The sequence below is a fragment of the Cnephaeus nilssonii genome (genome assembly GCF_951640355.1).
Source record: "Cnephaeus nilssonii genome assembly, chromosome: 10".
Lineage (NCBI taxonomy): Eukaryota > Metazoa > Chordata > Mammalia > Chiroptera > Vespertilionidae > Cnephaeus > Cnephaeus nilssonii.
The window spans coordinates 4,957,005-4,973,681 of record NC_137081.1 but is presented as its reverse complement, the minus strand read 5'-3'; positions in this window follow the sequence as shown (position 1 = coordinate 4,973,681).

The window sequence follows — 16,677 nt, the reverse complement described above, 5'->3', positions numbered from 1 at the left end:
CCCTTGGGGGATGTCGGAGAGCCGATTCCGGCCCAATCCTGCAGGCCAGGCTGAGGGACCCCACTGGTGCACGAATTCGTGCACTGGGCCTCTAGTGAATAATAAAAGAAGAGTGAACGGGAAACATCACTTAATAAAAATGCTATTTGGTTTGCCCCTAAGGATCATGGGACTGATCAAAGGGGTATAGACTGCGATCAGCTCTATCCAGCCCTTAGAAATGAAGCCTTTTCATGCACACATGATCCAGCCTGAATAGACCACATTAAAAACAACCAGTAAAATGTTTCTACCAGCTAGTAGTTTTACCGCTTTTAATGATCTTTATCAGAGAAACAAACCAAATTACTTTCTTATTTTGCTAAGTCCCTAAAGTGGAGATGTTTAAGTATAAATTGAAAGTTTGTTTCACTTAAACTTCAATTCACAAGGACTATTTCTGTCCTTAACTAAAATTCAAGAATTGATATTATGCCCATGTTTCTAGCATACATGTTCAGGATGTTGCAATATTATCAATATTATTTGGATACTAAACTCTATAATAAGGACCTCTTTTGACTTCAAGTGTTTGGTTCAGTTACACTTTAACTGTTTCTTTTATACTTATAACCCTTAGAAATTTCAGAAAAACATTGGAGACAAGGGAGTCATGAGGGGAAAAAACGCGGAACTCAAAGAAGTTTACTTGATTTTCAGAGGAATGAGGTGTCATGGTATTTTGAGTTTATCAGGTTGTTTTAGTAGCAGGATACTTAGAGCTCTAGATACCGAAAGAGCTCCAATCACATTAAACTTTAAATCTTCTAATGATGATACTAAGCTCTAGTTATTTTGAGCTTTATTTGAGTTCTTTCAATAAAAACTGTCTTGCTTGAGTTTCTTGAAAGGGCTTGAACTAGCACAAAGTATGGTACCTCTCAATGACGCAGGTAGATAATTTCTAAATCCCTATTTTTCTTATACATTTAAGCAAGACAGAGTAGCCCAGAAAGCATTGCTAATAGATAGGATGTGCAGGAAATATGGAGAATATGAAGTAAGTCCAAAGGTTCTCCTGAATTAGTGCTTTTCTGTAACTACAACAAGATTACTTTGTAGCAAATACATGATCATTTTCATCCAGATGGTTTTGTCATCACTTGTACTTTTTTAGAGCATTTTAGAAATTTCCCTCGGATTCTGTGAAGTATTGCTGCAGTACTTGGCAACATGTGCGGCCACATCACTTTTATTTATTACTGTGAGTTCCCCCCATTACAACTAGTTCCCACCAGTGAGGAAAGAAGAATGTGATGGTGATAACAACCACGAAAACATTTATTTTGTGTAACTTCAATGAACAGAAATTCATCTTGTCAGGAGAAGAAACATATTTTTGGTCAATTACCAAGCAATAGATTTCTAGGATGAAAGTGGGGGCATGTCTAACTAAGCTCTAGGGAACTGTCAGTAGTGATAGATAGTTCGAGAGAAAGAACTGTAAGTAAAGTGATAATTACTTTCAAAAATGTGTAGACAATTATGTTCCTTTAATAGTTTAATGATTTAAACACTTTACAATGAAAAGGATATAAAAGTAGCGTGTGTCCATAGAAAATAATGCCAAATAAAAACAGCAACGATAAAAAGTAAAACGGTCAATATAGCATGGGAAGAATTCAAGATTTGAAAAATAAAGCTTTTTTTTTTTTTTTTTAGACCATGACAACTTAGATGCTTACTTATGATCTAACTGAACAAAATTTTAAGATATTATATATTAAGAGCACTGTATTTAAATTGGGTATCACCTTTAATTTATTTTTTAAAATTTGTTTTTATTGATTTTTCAGAGAGAGAGGAAGGATGAGGGATAGAGAGAAACATGGATGGAAGAGGAACACCATCCATCGGCTGCCTCCTGCACGCCCCCCACAGGGGTTTGAGCTCTGCAACCCACGCATGTGCCCAACTGGGAATCGAACCAGCGGCCTGTTGGTTCCTGGGTTGATGCTCAGCCGCTGAGCTACAGCAGCCGGGCTCACTTTTATTTTATAAATATTTGCAATACATTTAAAGCTCATCAATGAGAGCACTGGCTACATGTTAGCATGATGCATATAACAAAACGATGTTTTTCCTATGAAACACCAGCACTTGCTCGGGAAAAATGAAAGCCCAAGTGTGGGAGATAAAAAAGGAACAACCGATGTGGTGAAAAATATTAGGAACAAGAGGAAGACTGAAACACTGCACAGGGATTTGCAGACATTGAGTTCGGCCCACAGACGGCAGGGCCATCGGGACAGCAGATGGCCAGGTGCTCCTGGCACAGGAGGGCGCCCCAAACCCAAACCCCTGGGAAGGGTAACTCAGGGAGCTCCGGGGGGGAGGGGGGGGCAGCGAGCACACACGATACCCGGTGAGGCCTCGCCTGCTCAGCCATGCAGCAGCCTTCACCTTGGCTGGCGGAGGGGCGGCGGCAGACCATTTCAAGCTGGGCAAGCACACGGCCGACGTTACAGATGAACTCTAAACGAGGTGGCCACCGTGCACTCAGCATCTCTCCTAACACCTGTCAGCAGGCAAATGGGAAAGGGGGGTGGCCAGGCGCCAGGGTGAATCGATCCCCATGCACATCCCCTAACCAGCCAGACCCAGGGAGCAGGAGCCTGAATCGCCCTTCTCACACGGAAATGTTAGGCTGCCCACCTTATTTTCTTCCCTTTTATTTATTGCTTAAAGTATTACAAATAGTTGTACATATGTCTCCTTTTTATTCCCCCAATTGACTTTGAGCCTCCCCCCCGCCCCGGCACATGCCCTCACACCCCCTCCCAGTGTCTTGCGTCCATTGGTTATGCTTATATGCATGCACACAAGTCCTTCGGTAGGCCCACTTTAGAAGCTGCATACAAAGAAAGGCGACCTGGGCGGGCAGAGAAGGAAAAGTGGAGAAACAAAGAGGGAGAGAATAATTGTTTTTACCCAATGAGATAAAATTGTTTTTATCCAATCGGATTTTCTACTTGATTTCTACTGATTACGGAGGTATTTAGGCCATTAAGTGCAAATTGAAAGAGTTTGTGATTATTTATAAAGATAACTTGATTGTAATAGTGCAGGTAATCACATTTCCAGACACCAAGTACACAGAACACACATCTAATAGCTATTCGATATGCATGAGACTTAAATACCTTGCAGTATTATGAATTTCATTAGCAGCCAAAGTCCCAGCCCAAATATAAAGAAATAGAATTGTTTAAAGGAGCTTTGAAAAGATTCAGACTTGTCATTTTTGTTTTCAGCCGATGAAGCAAAAATTCTTTTTATGGCATTTCCCCCATGCCTCCATTTTCCCCAGAACTCGGCATTTTTGCTTTTCCTTACTGTGTATGGGGGGCAGGGGCGGGGGAAGGATTAACGTTTTTCCAATTCCCTCCAGCCAAAGACCACCAGTGAAAGACACCATCCAGCAAGTTGGATTTAATATTCTTGTTGCAACAAAGAATGCATACCTCGAGGATTTGAGAGACATCTCATTAGGAGGGTGTTGGAGAGGACTTGTAAAATTCTGGCTTCTGTTTGGTGATTTCGGGTTTAAAGAAGCTTAGCTTCACTCTGGAGGCCTGGGTAGTTCTGTGATTGGATATCTTACTGGATCTTATCTAAAGTGAAGGCCAGCCCTAGGCTAACGCTGGAATTGAGAAAAAGCAGCAACCTTACTAGTAGGATGTTTGGTCATTTCTGTGGCTTAGACAATGATCAGATGTGGACATGACTATGTCCTGGTCTCGGCTTTGCCTTAATTTGTCTCGATTGGCCCTGTGTCATGCTGATGTTCTGTAAAGCTGTGTATGTTCATCCGAGAATGTGGCCTGGCCATGAGTGCCAGCGGCTTACAGCACTAAGGCCGAGCTGATCTTGCCCAGCCCGAGCCTGGATAGCAGGGGTTGCTTTTTTCTTTCTCATTGTTTTGTGATAGATCCAGTTAATGCAAATGAGTTGCTGTATTTCCCAAATGTTGTCCAATAGAATGATCCCTTACTCTCTGTTGTTGACACCTAGATCTTTCTTTCCTCTGCTTGCTTGCAATGCTAATGAATATTTTGCATATTAAATAACTGTAATGTGTATTTAAAAATGGAAAATGGAGGAAATTATATTTCCCCTCATAAACATGATCCTCGTGAAGTGTTTCTTTATTATCTTAGATTTTGGAACTAAAGACCTAAGAGAAACCTTCCACTTCTTATAACTTCCTCTTGCGTGTACATGCAAATCGTTACCAAATCTTGCAGATTCTCACCAAGGAAACCCTCTTGCAGGTACCCTACACTCTCCACTTTAATTCTTGCCTCATTCATACCTTCGGTTTTGCACTACTTCCAGTGTTTCTCTATCCCTATCAATTTCATTTTATGTAGACAACTTGCATCTTGCTTGACACCCTTTGGCACGACTACCCATTCCCTTCTGCTTAGAAATCACCAATCGCTTATTGCCTCCCGCCGGTGGTCTTGATCCGACATCTAGAAGGGTTCAGGAAACCTGGAGAAGGGGCTGTGCATAAATTAAATAGGAGTCCAAAGATGAAACATAATTTTGAAAGGCATTATAGGGAGTCAGAGGAGCTTGGCTGAATAAACCAAGTTCTCTTTGTCTCAGGACCCCTTGCTTTTTATTAACACAATTTGTCCTAAGGCAAGGCGGAGATATACACTTCAAAGGCCAGGGTTAGATACAGAATCCATTGTCAGATTGGGGAATTGCCTTCGGCTGATTCAGGTGTTTGGCCAACAGGAGGCAATAACATGTAGATCAAGATGCCCTGAGCTGTCTGGCAGCAAGCAATCATGCCTTTAGCCATTCCCAACAGGCAATAACATATGTGACTCAGCCCTTCTTGAGTCCCCAAGTTCCATCAACCTTTCGATGAAACTCTTGCAATTATGACATGCTGGAATTGGCTTCCAGCAATTGCCAAAGAGAGATTGTCTTTTGCTATTCTTCCTACCGCCTTCTTTGGCCAGTTTTTAAGTATTAGAGTTCCGTGGGATTTTGTTCTCAGCATGTGTGCACCTGCTCCCTGTCCTTGGCAGTGTCCTTGCCCACAGCGCTGGGCTGACCTCTCCAGCTGGCATCACTCAGGCTCCTTGGCAGTGGCCCCTCCCTGTCTTCACTTGAAGCAGGGCCAGTCGGGCCCGTGCATGCCCATGGTCCTAGACCACCTGCCCACCTGGAACCCTCGCCTTTCGTGACCAGCAGTGGTTAGAGCTTCCCACTGTTGGGGTTCTGGTGCCTCGGCATTCACACTGATTCTACACCTCTGCCCATGCTTGTGATGTAATCTCTCTTCCTAAGCCTAGATTATGGAATTGGGCAACGTGAGATTGTCAGGATTCTGTGTGACACTTAAGTATTGGTTATTTTTCCTCTGTATTCTTCCTAGGTTAATAAATATATCTATAACTTTTTTTTTCCATCTGTAACTTTACTTCATTTTCAACCAATATCTCTAACTTCCCTCTCTATATTTTCACCTATATGATGCACCTATATAATGGACTGTTTTATAGAGATTTTCTTCTCATCGGCTTCTCCTCCCACCTTTGCTATCTCTCTGAATAGCACACTTTATCCAGTTCGCTGGGCTGCACACTTAGGAGTCATTCTAAGTCATCTCTTTCCCTCCAGTTGCAACCAAATTCACCATGCCTGAACACTTACTAACTTGTTTTTATTAAATGCCAATACAAAACAATGTTTATAACTCTATATGGAAAAGGATAAATACCACTGTGCCCTCAGTCTCAAAAAGATTATGTACTGACTCTCTCTGCCTAATCTCTTTCCATTCCCCCTCAGAAGTAGCCACTACCCTGATATTTGTACTTATCTATTAGAGAAGTCTAATATGTGTTTTCAAGTTATTTATATTTTATATTTACATTTGCTTCTTTTTAAAATTAGCTTAGTCATTGTATAGTCCTTTGATTTTTTCTCACATCAATTCATCATTTTAAAAATTGTATTGAATATACTTATCTTATGTCCCATGTGTGTTCATTCTCATACGTGAAGTCTTGGCAGGCTCGCTCTGTGTTGCATGGGATCTTTTATTTGCTGTTTTCTGACCAGTTGCTCTGGGCCTGTAGCTCCTGAGGTTTAGCAGTGAGCATGCTCTGAAGGGTATTTTTAACAAATCACATTTGTGATGCTTCTGCATATTTACGTTGGGATAGAGGAGGAACCATATGAATAGCATAGAGTCCATGCAGCTATATTCAAATGAAAACTTCAGAAGCTATAGAACAGGTGCAAAAAATTATTATTATCATCTAGGTGCAAAACCTTACATCTTTTTTTGTACAATTCTCTTCTGTCTATTTAAAACATGACATTTGTAATGATAAATAGAAAAGTGTAATGCTTGCACACTGGTGCATAACCATGCTTGGGGATGACCTGAAGCCTGCTGGGGACTTCCCTCAAGAAGAAGAGCCTTGGCCGAGTGGCTCAGTGTGTTCGAGCATCGCCCTGGTAACACCAAAGGTTGCAGGTTTGAGCCCAGGCCAGGGCACATACAGGAGTCAACCAACGAAATGCATACTTGGGTGGAACCACAAATCAACGTTTCTCTCAAATTCCCTCTCTAAAAATTAATAAGTAAAAATAACTATTTAAATATCTGCCAATCATATCCAGTTTAGCAATGAAACCATAGTTTTATGTAAGGTTTTTAAATATTAAAAATAGGCTGATGATAATCATTATTGCCATCAGTAATTAAGTCAAAATACTAACTTGTTGCTCATGAAAGCAATGCTTGGGAACTGGAAAGAAAGCCTTCATGAACAGGTACAGGTATATGTAACATTCGTTCACTTTATACTTGTTGTTTGTTTTGTTTTTTGTTTGTTTCTCACTGCTTGCCATGAAGGTGAGCAGAAGGGAATAGACTCTATAGAAACAACAGGGATTTTACACAAATTCACAAAGCCAAAAACCGTAAATAATTTTTACCTTTTATTAACATAAGCAGTATGTCCACGGAAGACACATTTTGGCAGACTAGTGTGAAAAATCTCTATTAGAGTTTTATTTCCTCTTTATATTTTTTAACTAAAGCATGTGGGTATTCTGTGTGTCCCAGATAGATATAAAGTCAGAATTATTTAAAATAATTTTTAAAAAATATTGCTGTCAAGAGTAGGTAAAATCAGGGGGGAAATGTAATAGTGATAAGAAATGTTTCAAAAGGAGTGAATTTAAAACCCAGTCCATTCCTTCAGATATGTGGGATTACAGGTGTGAATTTTAGCATTGATTTTTGTTCTTTGTTATAATCAACTAGAGGCCCAGTGCATGAAATTCTTGCATGGGCAGGGTCCCTAGGCCTGGCCGGCGGCGATCAGGGCCGATCTGTGGGCCGACTGTCTGAGCGATCGGGGCCCCCATTGGCACCTGCCTTGGCTGCCCCTGGTGGTCAGTGCGTGTCATAGTGACCGGTCTTTCCACTGATCATTCCGCCACTCGCTCAATTTGCATATTAGGCTTTTATTATATAGGATTGGCACTGGGGAAAATGAGAAACATCAGCACTATTAGCTACTTACACTGACAAGGGCTGGGACAAAGTTACTGAGAACTTTGGTGGGTTCACACCACTGCCAACCTTTGTAATTATCTGGATAAAAGTATATAATATGACCAACCATTTAAAAAGGTGAAAACCGTCCCAAATGTCATCTGAAACATTTGAATAAACTTTTATTTCTATCACACTAATAAGGGGTATATTAATTGAATCTTATGATTTTTGTAGACTACTTATATAGCATTTAATTATAGCAATTAATTATAGCATTTAATTTCAGCTTCCAATAGTTTTAATAAAGTTATTTTCCCTATGGAAAGTAACAGAACTAAATAGAAAATTATGATTTCTTCTTTGGTTTAATTAAACTCGCTTATGGGAGTCAGGCTGTTCAAATCATGGGCTTTTGCTAAGTGCCTATTACTCACTTGCAGGCATCATACCCTAAAATTGCAGGTTTAAAAAGAAACCGAGAAAATAAATGAAGTTCTGAGCGTTGGCATTATAAACCCAATTTGATAAGTGATAGCAAATCTCTATTTATTCTCAACCCTCATTCTAAACATTCTAGTTTAAACACGAAGCAAGGAATATTAAAACTTGCCTGCTGATCAAGTAGAACACACATCTGTGTATTTTTTTTAATTTGCTTTTATTGATTTCAGAGAGGAAGGGAGAGGAAGAGAGAGATAGAAACATCAATGATGAGAGAGAATCACTGATTGGCTGCCTCCTGCAACCCGGGCATGTACCCTGATCAGGATTCGAACCATGACTTTCTGGTTCATAGGTTGACCCTCAACCATTGGCCACACCAGCCGGACCACAACCTGACTTTTAAATAAAATTATGTTTTGTCTTTTTTTAAAAAAATAAACTCTAAATAACAAAAGGCATTTATTTTTTTCTCGGTGCACCAATGCTACATGGAAGTGAATATTGTACTCTTACTACTGTAATGCCAGTGCATTTGCAATGTAGCAGCACAGTAATTTTATTCCTCATCCACAGTTTCCATTTAAAAACAAGAACTTAAAACATGAAAAGAAGTGAATTTAGGAGCATGGGAATAACAATGCTAATTTTTGCTCTCAGAGAATTTTAGTTTGCAAAGTGCCCTCATCGACATTATTCTATTTTATTTTTCCTCATGAAGTTAAACAAAACAAAACACAACAACAACACAAAACCTTTTGCCATAATATAAGTATTCTAAAAACCCCTGTTTGTTTCACATTTGATCCCTGATTCCAATCTTTGTTCTCCTACACATTATCAGCTCTATCCTTTAGCGTGTGTTTTACTATTTTAGAAAATCTCTTTGAAAATTTCTGATATCCAAGTGTTTTATATATGCAGATACTTGTCACTGCAATATATTTTTCTTGAATAAGCTAGCAACAGTCTGTATTATTTACATGAGCTGTCTTTTTCCTCCTTGTTTTGTTCTGAAAATCATATAAGCATCCAAATGACAATTAAGAACAAATAAACATAAATGAAAAATTATATTCACATTTTCTCCTATAAATACATTCTTCAAATACAGTCTCTATTTTCAAAATGTTTTGGTAATAAGTGAAATTGCTACATTTTTCTTCAACTTAATTACTATCCTCATCTGATGAAGAAGAATATTACTCAGATAGGTTAAATTTTTTTTTTTTGAAAAAAAAATCATCAGCAGTTCTGTGTGGGTTGTTGCTGTTTTTTTCTTACCCTCCTGCGTAGGTGGCCATGTAAACATAAATTATTTTTTAATATATTTTTAATTAACAAAAGGTATAATTATATTGTAAAACATGCATGTAATTATAGATTTTAAAGGGTGCCACATAAGTAGATCCTCCTTCATTATTAATATTCCAAGTTCTCTTCTACTATCACTTTTTTTACTTGAAAAATTTATTTTAGCATTTTTTAAAAATCAAACTCTCTTAGTTTTTCTTCATCTAAGAATTAGTTTGTCTCTTTCATTCATTTCTGAAAGATACTTTGGTGAACAAAGAATTCCGTGTTGACAGTTTTTCTTTTTAGCCTTTAAATGTGGTTTGAAAAATTCACGTTCACTTAAATAATCATTTCTCTCTATATAATGTGATGTGTGTTTTGGTTGCTTTCAAGACATCCCCCCCCCTTTGGTTTTCATATATTTTATTATTATGTGCCTAAATGCGATTTTATTTATCTATTTGAACTTCTTAGATCTGTATATTTATAACACATTAAGTTTGGGAAGTTGTGAGTCATTATTTCTTCAAATAGTTTTCTATTATCAACTATTTTTTCCTTTCCTTATGCTACTCCAAAGACGTAAATATTGACCTTCTGATATTGTCCTACAGGTCACTGAGGTTTTGTTCCCTTTATATTTTAAATTTATTTTTTGTATATTGTTCAGCATGGGAAGTTTTCGTTGAACAAACTTCAGGTTCACAGACTTTCACTTCTATCGTTTCTATTCTTATATTGAGTTCTTTCTTATATTCCAGCTTATTTTGTTATTGTGTTTTTGAGTCCTAGAATTTCCATTTGGTTCTTCTTTATGATTCCCACTTCTTTGCTGAGAACATTTTTTCATTTCTTTTTTTTCTTTTTAGAAAGTGTGTCCTTACTTCTTAGACCATGGTAATTATAGTTGATTGACAAACCTTGATAATTCAAACATTTGGATCAGCTTGGTATTGGTTTGCTTGTTCTTTGAGAGTTTTTAAGGTTTCCTTGTCTTGTATCATGGGCATTTTCAATCCTATACTATGAGGCATAGGGACTCATAATTGGGAGAAAATGCTAGAAAAAATCCAGTGGTATCTACTGCAGACTGATGTAGTAGGTAGTCGCAGAGGCAGTAAGGGCTTCAATGTGGCCATGCCACTATGTCCTCCCGGAACACACTGACTGAGGACAATACGATGATAGCAAACATACCTGAAGCAGGGCCTTCCAAAGTGCTTGCACATTCTCCCTGGTTGTTCTCTGCCGTCGTTGGTCCATACTGTGATAACGTTCGAGATCACTGGCTAGATGCTTAGTATGCAAGGCCTGTACCAGTTACCGATAGTTTAAACTTTCAGTTCAAATCCACTCTGATTTGTAATACTTGAGCTGATTCTAGAAACATCTTCTCCAGCTGGCATAACGCTGCACCTCCTTAGTGGAAGTGATGGACAGACCATGCAAGAGGGAAACAACCCTTCCTGAACCTGCAGCTTTTGTTCTGTTGTTACTGTTGTCTTCCTGTAGCTGCGTCGCCAATGGTAACAGTGGTGCAGTAGTGGGGGCGACACTAGATGATGCACAGCCCGGGGAGCATCAATGTCAGTCCACCAGGCAGCGTCTCGCTGCCCCTCAGCACCTCAGCGGGCGGGTTCTGTTCTTGTCAGCCCACATCTGCTGCACATGTTCCTCACCCTCCAGTGGTTCATAGACTTCCCGTCTCCAAAACAGTCTTCCTTTAAGGCAAAACTACTTCTGGTGATGAGATACCTTTACCTTTATGGTGAAAGTGACTAAAAGAAAAGAAAGATATCCCTAGCCAGTTTGGCTCAGTGGATAGTGTCGGCCTGCAGACTGAAGGGTCCCAGGTTCAATTCCAGTCAGGGCACATGCCCGGGTTGTGGGCTCGATCCCCAGTGGGGGGTGTGCAGGAGGCAGCTGATGAATGCTTTTCTTTCATAATCATCTCTCTCCCTCTCCTCACCCTCTCTAAAATCAATAAAAATCTATTTTTTAAAAAAGGAAAGATAAAACTCTATGCAAAGCTGGAAACATTTGGTATCTTAGTATGAATGCTCAGTTGATAAATATATACATGCAAAAAACATATCAACCTATGCATTTAAGATTATGTACTCTATGTAAATTTTGTCTCAATAAAAGAATATATTTATGTGTAGATAGAAGGCTTGATAGGTGATAGGTAGATAGATGATAGACATTGCAAAAGTTACCAATCTTTATAGTACATATTATGCTACTAAATGCAAAACGACATCTCATTTCCTTTAATGGAGATCAATGTCTCTGCATTTTTTTCTTTCTTGACCTTCATATTTTAGAAGTGCAGAAGGCAGTTGTTTTGTAGTGTGCTTCTCAATTTGAGTTTTCTCGTAGTTTCTTTATAAATAAATTCAATTTATGCATTTGGTGCGGGAACACCATTTAGCAAATTGTTAAGTTGGTTAGTTAAAAAAGTAAACTTGTGGGTCAGATAATGCCACCAGCACAGACTGAGTAAAGTTAATAACATATATGCCTACAATACACTCCACAAATAGTTTTACAGATTATAGTTCCCTTATACACACCTGGCGTGATAAATTGTCTTATCATGAACACCTCACCTTTGGTGTGACTTTTTGGTAAGAACGGTCTCGATATATCAAATACCACTGTCACAGAATAGCTTTTGAACAATGGTGTCAACTCTTACTCTTAAAGGCTTATAATAATTCCTTGTACTTAGAATCAAGGTGATTTATAAGTTGTCATTACTGAAGGCAAACATATAAATGAAGGAAATTAATCTTGGAGAAAGCAACTACGTGGGGTCAGAAACATCCACCTAAATAGTCAGCCAACGTGAAAAATAAAGTCCCAGATTAATCTGAGGCTAAGCAATACTCAGGGAAAATGACTGAGATTCCGGATATGTGCTGTCATTATAGTTTTGTAGTCATAATATTTAAAACTTAATTTCTAATACTTTTGATTCATGATACAAGCACAGAGAGACCTTTCTAGCAATGCCATTCGGTGTATTAAGGATGCTCCCTGGGGGTGAAAGAATGGGGGGTGACCGATTGCTGCATTTGAAAGTGCCTCTAAACTAAGTTGCTTAAAACAACTATTTCATTTTGCTCACAGTTTTGTGTCCAGTTTTTGAGAAGGGCTTGTCTGGGAGGCTCATCTCTGATCCCTGTGGGATGGCTGGGGTGGGATGGCTAGGATCAGCTTCCAAGATGGGGTGTTCCTTCACACGTCTGGTACCTTGGTTCTCGTTGGCCTCTTTCTCTCTCCACACGGCACCTCATCTTCCAGGTGTCTCCCTCCTGTTGGCTGGGGTTCCTCCCGGCATGCCAGTTTTCATATGCTTATACTTCTCACATAGGAAGCGCCTTCTGAGACAGGAAGCAGAACCGCTGTGCCATTGTGAAGGCTATGCAGTGAACAGATCCATCCAGACTCAAGGTCTGGGATACAGGCAAGGGCACATTGCCAAAGATCATGTGGAATGGGAGACACTATTGTGTCCGTCTTTGGAACATTCTGTTCCAGGCAAGGCACATTCAGAAGAGAAACCAGGGTGGATTTTGTGGACTAAGAAACGTGTTGTAGAAATTAGACCTTACACAATTTAGTGAGGTTCTGGTGTAGTTAAGATCCAAAATATAGTTTAACAATTAAATGAAGGGCATTTGCCAGCCCTGGAAGAGGTGAATGAGTTGGAGCATCCAAGAAAACTGGAAGTCAAGCATTCGCTAATGCAGAAAGAGGATTGCAAAAATATACCGGTGTGTTAGTCTCTGGAAAGTTATTGGTTTTCATAGATAGCACCACCTCTGTGATTCTAAAGAACAAAATAAACAAACAAAGTAGAAACAGATTCATAGACACAGAGAACAGACAGTTGTCGGAGGGGAGTGGTGGAGGGGCTGGGTGAGAAAGGTGAAGGGATTCCGCAGTATGAATTGGGAGTTACAGAACAGTCACAGATAGGTAGATTGCAGCATAGGAATATAGTCAATAATATTGTAATAAACTATGCATGGGGCTAGGTGGGCACTTGAAGCATCGCCGGGACCACTCTCAGTACATGATGGTCTGACCACTGGGCTGCACATCTGAACTAATACAGAGAAATAGTGAATGTGAGCTGTAGTTGGAAAAAAAAAAAAAGATGTGCCTGTGGGGCTGCTGGACCCAGGCAATGTGAGGCTCCCCACCCCTCCCTCCACTCAACTTGCCGTCCCTGGAGCAGTGCTGCCCAGGGGCACAGCCTTGAGAGAACATGTGGTGATGGGAACGTCTACATTGCAAAGATGGCTGAGTCCTGTGGGTCTCCTGTGTGCAGGACCGACCCTAGTGAGCGCCTCCATGTGAACTGTTACAATTGGGAGGTTGGGCACAGAAAATGACTCATTTTGCAGATATCCAAGACAGCCTTTTAAATACACTCCCTTGTGTATTAAACCTGCCACCTACCAATCTGGAGTAGTCAGCCTTTTTCTTCTCTCTCTCCCTGCCCTCTGCATCAGCCAGCCTGTCTCAGATCATACCTGCGACACTTCCCAGGAGGTTTGCAAAACAACAACCCCTCACTGATTGCTGGGATCCCTCACTGATTGCTGGGACCCCTCAATGAATGCTGGGATCCCTCACTGATTGCTGGGATCCCTCACTGATTGCTGGGATCCCTCACTGATTGCTGGGACCCCTCACTGATTGCTGGGATCCCTCACTGATTGCTGGATTCCCTCACTGATTGCTGGGACCCCTCACTGATTGCTGGGATCCCTCACTGATTGCTGGGACCCCTCACTGATTGCTGGGATGCCTCACTGATTGCTGGGATCCCTCACTGATTGCTAGGATCCCTCACTGATTGCTGGGACCCCTCACTGATTGCTTGATTCCCTCACTGATTGCTGGGATCCCTCACTGATTGCTGGAAGCTCTCACTGATTGCTGGATTCCCTCACTGATTGCTGGATTCCCTCACTGATTGCTGGATATCCTCACTGATTGCTGGGATCCCTCACTGATTGCTGGGACCCCTCACTGATTGCTGGGATCCCTCACTGATTGCTGGGATCCCTCACTGATTGCTGGGACACCTCACTGATTGCTGGGATCCCTCACTGATGGCTGGATTCCCTCACTGATTGCTGGGATCCCTCACTGATGGCTGGGATCCCTCACTGATTGCTGGGACCCCTCACTGATTGCTGGGACCCCTCACTGATTGCTGGATTCCCTCACTGATTGCTGGGATCCCTCACTGATTGCTGGGACCCCTCACTGATGGCTGGGACCCCTCACTGATTGCTGGATTCCCTCACTGATTGCTGGATTCCCTCACTGATTGCTGGGATCCCTCACTGATTGCTGGGACCCCTCACTGATTGCTGGGATCCCTCACTGATGGCTGGATTCCCTCACTGATTGCTGGGATCCCTCACTGATTGCTGGGATCCCTCACTGATTGCTGGGATCCCTCACTGATTGCTGGGACCCCTCACTGATTGCTGGGATCCCTCACTGATGGCTGGATTCCCTCACTGATTGCTGGGATCCCTCACTGATTGCTGGATTCCCTCACTGATGGCTGGATTCCCTCACTGATTGCTGGGATCCCTCACTGATTGCTGGATTCCCTCACTGATTGCTGGGATCCCTCACTGATTGCTGGATTCCCTCACTGATTGCTGGGATCCCTCACTGATTGCTGGGATCCCTCACTGATTGCTGGGATCCCTCACTGATTGCTGGATTCCCTCACTGATTGCTGGATTCCCTCACTGATTGCTGGGATCCCTCACTGATTGCTGGAAGCTCTCACTGATTGCTGGATTCCCTCACTGATTGCTGGGATCCCTCACTGATTGCTGGGATCCCTCACTGATGGCTGGGATCCCTCACTGATTGCTGGGACCCCTCACTGATTGCTGGATTCCCTCACTGATTGCTGGATTCCCTCACTGATTGCTGGGATCCCTCACTGATGGCTGGATTCCCTCACTGATGGCTGGATTCCCTCACTGATTGCTGGGATCCCTCACTGATGGCTGGATTCCCTCACTGATTGCTGGGATCCCTCACTGATTGCTGGGACCCCTCACTGATTGCTGGATTCCCTCACTGATTGCTGGATTCCCTCACTGATTGCTGGGATCCCTCACTGATGGCTGGGATCCCTCACTGATGGCTGGGATCCCTCACTGATTGCTGGGATCCCTCACTGATTGCTGGGATCCCTCACTGATGGCTGGATTCCCTCACTGATTGCTGGGTTCCCTCACTGATTGCTGGGATCCCTCACTGATGGCTGGGATCCCTCACTGATTGCTGGGACCCCTCACTGATTGCTGGGACCCCTCACTGATGGCTGGGACCCCTCACTGATTGCTGGATCCCCTCACTGATTGCTGGATTCCCTCACTGATTGCTGGGATCCCTCACTGATTGCTGGGATCCCTCACTGATTGCTGGGATCCCTCACTGATTGCTGGAAGCTCTCACTGATTGCTGGAATCTCTCATTGCCCTCATTGATTGCTGATAGGAATACAAAATGCAGAAGCCACATTGGAAGACATTTTAGTGGCTTCTTACACAACTAAACATACTCACTTTTACCATATAATCCAACAATTTCACTCCTTGATTTGCATGAATTATTTGAAAATAGGTCCACACGAAATACCCGCACACGGGTAGCTATTACAGTTTCCTTTATAATTCCCAAAACTTGGAAACAACTAAAATAGGTGTGTCAGTTAACAGACTGTGACACATTCACACAATGTGGTATTACTCAGCAATATAAAAATAAGCTGTCAAGCCATGAAAGACATAGTAAACCTTAATTACACATTTTTCAGGGGAAGAAGCTAGTCTGAAAAGTCTGCATGCTGTATGGTTCCAACTATATAATACCCTGGAAAAGGCAAAAATATAGAGAGTGAAAAAAGATCACTGGTTGTTAGAGGTACATGGGCTGGGGAGGAGAGAAGAGTAAGTTTAGCCCAGGGTGTGTTTGGGGCAGTGAAACTATTCTGTATGATGATACTGTAATGGTGGATACATGTCATTGTACATTTTTCAAAACCTATAGCATGTACAACACAAAGAATGAACACTAGCCCTAACCGGTTTGGCTCAGTGGATAGAGCGTCGGCCTGTAGACTCAAGGGTCTTGGGTTGGATTCCAGTCAAGGGCATGTACCTTGGTTGCAGGCACATCCCCAGTGGGGAGTGTGCAGGAGTCAGCTGATGGATGTTTCTCTCTCATCGATGTTTCTAACTCTCTATCTCTCTCCCTTCTTCTCTGTAAAAAATCAATAAACTATATTTTAAAAAAAGAATGAACAC